Genomic DNA, 6,000 nt, shown 5'->3' with positions numbered 1-6,000 from the left:
TCATTTATTCCATTTCTTTTCGAAAGCTTTTCTTAATGCTAAATCTCAATCTCTTTTGCTACAATTTAAGCCCATTACCATTTGCTCTTTTCCCCGTGGATCTGCATTATCATCATTGCCTGAGTCTCTGCAGCAACTTTTCCTGCATCTAAAGACTGCCAGCACAGCTTCAGAGGTTTTCCTCTCCCTTAATCTCAGCAACCCCTGCTTTTTCAGCCTTAACTCACTTACAATAATACAATGAATAAAAGTTGCTATTTTACATAAGTTTGGGCAGACAATGCCTGACAAGAATTGAAGGTGAGGATGAATGTGAAAGATCTTGACTTTTTCAACAATTTTGGAAAGTGGAGTAGCACCTGAATCATTAATATTCATACACAGATATGCAGACGTATTTACAGACCTCTTTGCTTTTGGGATATTTCAGCACTGATGGATCAAACCTTAAAGGATTTCCATACCTCTTTATTTCTAACCACATGCACACCTAGGCAAGCCAGCCCTCAGGACTAGAGAATTGTTCCTGAGCACAATTGGTCATTTCAAAACTCCCAAAGATGAGCTTTATTCAGCTTTCAGGAGCTGGTTATTTAATTCAAGCCTGGAAAGCACAACCACAGATGGCAGCTTTTGGCTCCCAGTTGCAGCTGCCTTCAGATGCAGAGTTTTCAGCTGGCCATAAAACCAGAGACAGCTGCAAAATTTAGAATCTGGTCATTCTTTCAGATTATCAACTCCCAGTGTAGTTTGTTACTCCCAGCCCTGTGCACGGAGATCCTGGATGTGTCCAGGACTGCTGAGCCACAGGGATTCTCTGAGTGAAGGACACAGGAAAACACTCCTTGCATGTTCCAATGTCAAGTTCCTCATTCCCACTCCACTCTAAGCAAACAAGCACTGCTGCTGATACAGATGGAAATGCACTCACACCAGTGCAGACGGGCTATATTTGTAGAAATATCTCTCTAAACATCATTAACAACTAATGGCAGCAAAGAGCAAACACATTATTTGTCCTTTTTTTCTTCACTTTGAACCCAAAAATAGCAACCCAGCAGGAGAAATACTTGAGTCAAATGAGCTAATGAGGAGACTATTCCTGTATAATGAGATCTAGAGATGCCTGTACTTGCCTTAGCTTGTTCTATTCATAGCATCTGCAGTTTTTACTCTGTTATTTGGACTCCACACACACCTAATCCGTACCTACCAACACCACTGTTCCTAAAGTTTTATCTGTGGAAGAGCAGCAGATGTTAAACACTGGGCTGGCAGTCACATGAGAGAGTTCTTCATCTTCTAAAGCCTGGTCACCTTTGCAAGGCTGAAGGGATAACCAAAGTCACTGGAGATTTAGAACATGGAAAAGAAATCATAGAACTAAAATTAAATATACTTCAAATTATGGATTGTTTTCCTAATGAACTGTCTTTTCCAGCTCAATAAAATTAGATGTGTTCTGTAGTAAAATCAGTGCCTTCTTAAAGGTGTCCTTGCCAAACATCTTTTAACTTTATGTTCGTTAGTAGCACAGTTTGAGAAAAACAAAATATCCACACCATAACAAAAGAATTCTTTTGTTGCACGATGAATACTTTCACCTATTTAACCATTACCTTTACAAATCAAGGAAAATACTTCTTTGGTTGGAAGTGAAAACCAGACATTTCTCCTACTCAGGTGTCTTCTGAGCCAGCAGGTGCCGAAGTGAAGCTGTGTCAGGAAGCCTGAGCAGCAGCAAAGTCAGGGGGCTGGGATACAGGAACCTGAGCTCAGCTGTGCTTGGCACAGATCCTCACCTTGCATCGTGTCAGCACAAAGGGAAACAGACTGCAGGTAGAATAATGAGCTTGGGAAAACAATAGGGAGACTAAATCTGGTAAAACAAGCATCTGCTAGAGCACACCAGCTGCCCAGCCATGCCAGGAGTGCTGCCAGTGTCACTGCAGAGTTCAGCTCTCACGTGGTACTCACTGATCGTTTCCTTAAAAAATAAAATTAAAAAGTTCTCCTGTCCTACAAAAGTAAAAAGTGGAAATTAATACACAGTTTCAAGCAATAGCCATGGGAGTGGAGATCTATTTAATGATTTATGTTTTAAAAGATAAAGATCTGTAACTGAAGAGGAAAAACTCCTAAGCATGGGAAAATGTTCTTAAAAGGCAGCATTCACATTACTAGGCACTTACCTGGATGGACCTAGCTTTGTAAAATGCATCAGGGCCCCAGTGATCCTTATATTTAACATGGATTCTCCCTCACAGAGGTTCAGGCTGTGTGGTGAAGAGAAGCCAAACTCCTGAAAATGCTATTGCAGATGAACTGGAAATGGGCACTAGGGGCAGATGCCTCTCTTCCAGCCCCAGCTGGGCAGGATGGGCCACTGGGAGCTGGGAATTAAATTGGTTTGGAAGAAAAAACACTATGAAAAAGCTAAACTCATCTGCTAGTACCTTAAACTAACAAAAAATTAGAAATTATTAGAAATTTCTCAGAAATTTTGGGTTAATACAGACCTCCCTACCTTCCTGGATGAAGAACCTCAGGATATTTCACTCCTTGGTTTAACAGGAGCTGAACATGCTCACCTTCCCCCTGCATGGACAGGGCTTTTCTGATCCTTAACTGGGACACACAACTTCTGTGCCAAGAGAATGTAAAGAAACCAACATCTAAATCATGTCCTTGCAGGAGCCATACCTGCCTTTTCTCCCTTTTTATTAAAGAAAGCTTCATTTTACCTGACTTTTTCTATTCCACAGCTGCAGGGTGCCATGCTGCTGCATGCCATGCATCAGAAATAGATTATTCATTCCTACACATACTCAACTTCTTAAATGCAGCTTGCCAGGCTGACTGTAAATGGAGCTCCTTAGGAACAATTAGGTCTTCTAGAAGTATTTAGGACATTTTAAAATCTTTGTTATTTAGCTTCTGATAGTTCCATCAGGACCATAAAATCTATCAGGTAAATAGGTCTTTAGAATTATCATTATTCAACCACTCATTAGTGGTTCTTAATGACTACAAAGATGCTGCTTCACTCCACTGAGTAGGCTCTTGTGACATATTGATATGCACAGGAAAATGCATGCAAATATCTGTGTATTTGCCTATTTCGATTGTTGACTGCTTGCAGAGTTAAAAGACCATTTGTTTCCTAAAATAATTAAAATTAAATAATTAGGGCAAGTCCAAGAATAACCATTTCTAAATGGGCATATTAAGTAAATTTATTTTTACTGTCCCAAAATCCTTTGCTAAATATGAAGAGTACTTTTATAAATAGGCAAAGGCTATAATTCCTTTTTCTTTGTCCAACAGGACACAAAACTCCTTCTGAACTACAGCTAATTAGGACATCAATTCTATTTTTACAGACATTTGGGCAGCCTGGTTTCAGCTGACCAGTGGGAACACAGGGACAACCCAAACAGAAGCAATTACTGCCTGTCCTCAGCACAAATAAATGAAGTCAGAAGAAATTACAAGTTCCTCAGATTAAAAGCAAACTACAGCTTTACCTTGTTTCCAGAATGATTGAATAAAACGTATCCTAAAGAAAAGAGGGAAAGAAATTTAATTTTTCCATAGCAGTAACGTATTTTTCTCTGGCATGTGGTCCATGCCAACCACACTCATGGGAAGCTGCTGTGGAGCCCTCAGGAAGACAAACACTGAGAGCTGATGAGGAATTTCACAGCCTGCCATCAAATGTTTGTTTAAATTCCAGCATAGTGTGCCTACAAGTACAGGGAGAGGTGCAGGAAAAGGTCGACAGCACCAAAAAATAATCACCTAATGGACAGTAATTTGTGTATTAGGCAAATCCTGTTTTCAATCATCTTCCCAAGTCAATAACTGTCTAACTGTGCCCAAAGTCACAGTGCAGAGGTTCAGCCTGCATTTGGAACAGATGGCTTTGCCAATTATTTGCCTGCAATGACAATGGCTGCAGACATGCCACAAAGTCAAAGCAATGCACACTTCCAGTTCTGCCACTAACCATAAATGACTCAGCAGTGATTTCTGGTCAATGTTTTAACCACTCTATTTTATAATGTGCATAATAGCAAAAAAAAAAAACTATAAAAATATGCATATGTGGAGAATATTTCATATCATATCTACATTTATAGTTGCAATTATTATATCATATATACTTGATACTTACATTAATTTTTTTTTCTATAATTGCATATTCTTTTTATAGTAATAAAGACTACAATTATATAAATGCAGAATATAACTTTGTATACTAGAGACCAAAACTCAAGTTTCAGAGTTTGTTCAAATGGAACTGAAACACCTTTAGGAAGCTTCCCTACAATTTTTGCCCAGAATGAACTCTCAACCCAAGTGTCCTTTCCAACCAGATCTAATTGTAACTCGCTGCATCTGCATTGAAAACATCTTGAAATTCCTGAAAGATCCTGTAGGCAAAATTTTATGTCCCAGTCATCACAAAACCCCCACCCTGTAACTGCAAACAGATCCATGAAGTTTGGTAAACTGGAGGATTTAGCACTCAGGTGATTAATAAAGACATCAGGAGGGCACATGAAACTTTTAGCACACAAGCTCCTGCTTATTGATGGGTGAAACTAGAGAGGCCCTGCAGCTGAATTATTCTTATATGATCTCAATCTGTTTTCCATTGATTTTTCTTACACAGCAGTAAGTTTTGATTAACTTTAGAAGCAGCAATGACTACTTCAAAATGCCCAGAATTAATCAGACATAAGGATTTCCTGTTAAGTAGAAATTTTAAAAACTATTTCTTCCAGTATCACAATTAAGAAACGTCTTTCTCTTTGTAAAAGTATAAATGAAAAGGCTGCCATGTTCCTATGGCCATTTTGGTGACTTGGAAGGTCATTAGGACATCTCCCAAAAAGTGAATTAATCACAGAGAGAAGTTTTTCAGGGTTAACACAGCGCTAGGAGTCCTTTGGTGACTGCACAGCTCAGAATATTATAGGTACCAGAAGGTACCACACTTACAGGAACTGAAAATATAAAATACTTGCAATAATCCAAGACACCAAAGTAAACAAAGCCACACTTTTTAGTGAAGCTTTTGAAATAAAAGCTGCCAGAGTAGCAGTTGAACATTTCACTTGTGTTATTGCTATTGACAACCATCTGCAGAAAGCTCTTTTTTCGGGTCTGATACATATCTGGGTTTGGCTTCAAGAATTTCCTCCTGCTTTAACTTACCTTCTTCATGAATTTTCCACAAGTGGAAGCACGGTGGACTCTCTCCTAAAACTTCCCACCTTGTAAACGGAGCAAAGAACAAAGAGCAGATTTGTTTTCCTCAAGGTTTTGCTGACACCCTCTGAAACCTGCAGCTCTGCGATAAGTTCTCTTCCACTTTGCAGATATAGATCTAAACTGACAGTGCAACATCCCAAGATCAGCAGATCAGTGTAGCTGCTCGAGTCATTAACTGTTCCTCAGGTTTGTACAGCTGAGTTCATCACACAAGCTCTTCTAAAGGCAAATTTTACATTCCTGTACTCTGGTAGGAAAGTAATAAACAGACTGGATGTCAGCTCCATGCAGTTCAACTTCCAGAACAGCTTCACTTTCCACAGTGGCTCTCTAAAATGACATTTTCCTCCTCCAGCTTGATGGGAAGCACGAGTTTGGGGTTTTTTTTCCAGACATACTTGTTCAATACTCTGCTGCTACATTCCAGATCACCGTAACTCACAATTTCCTCCATCTCCCCAGCATTTCATACTTTAAAGGGCTACAATCTCTCTTCCATAATGTTATCTAAAAATAACAACATCAGGCTGGCAGAAAAATCCACTGCAGAAATTTCACACCATTTCAAAGCAGTCAACAGGGAATGTCCCATGGGGCTGCACTCTGGGTAGTGAATGATGTGTATCTGGAGAGAAATATTGTGGAATCGATGCTAGAGATCAATCACTTTAACGAAATACAGTCATTTGGGACAGTCTCTTTTCCAGGGCAGCTGGAAAA

This window comes from Pseudopodoces humilis, chromosome 18, assembly GCF_049639895.1.
Source record: "Pseudopodoces humilis isolate 2021_Gansu_Grassland_sample_001 chromosome 18, ASM4963989v1, whole genome shotgun sequence".
Taxonomy (NCBI): domain Eukaryota; kingdom Metazoa; phylum Chordata; class Aves; order Passeriformes; family Paridae; genus Pseudopodoces; species Pseudopodoces humilis.
This window is presented reverse-complemented; position numbering follows the sequence as displayed.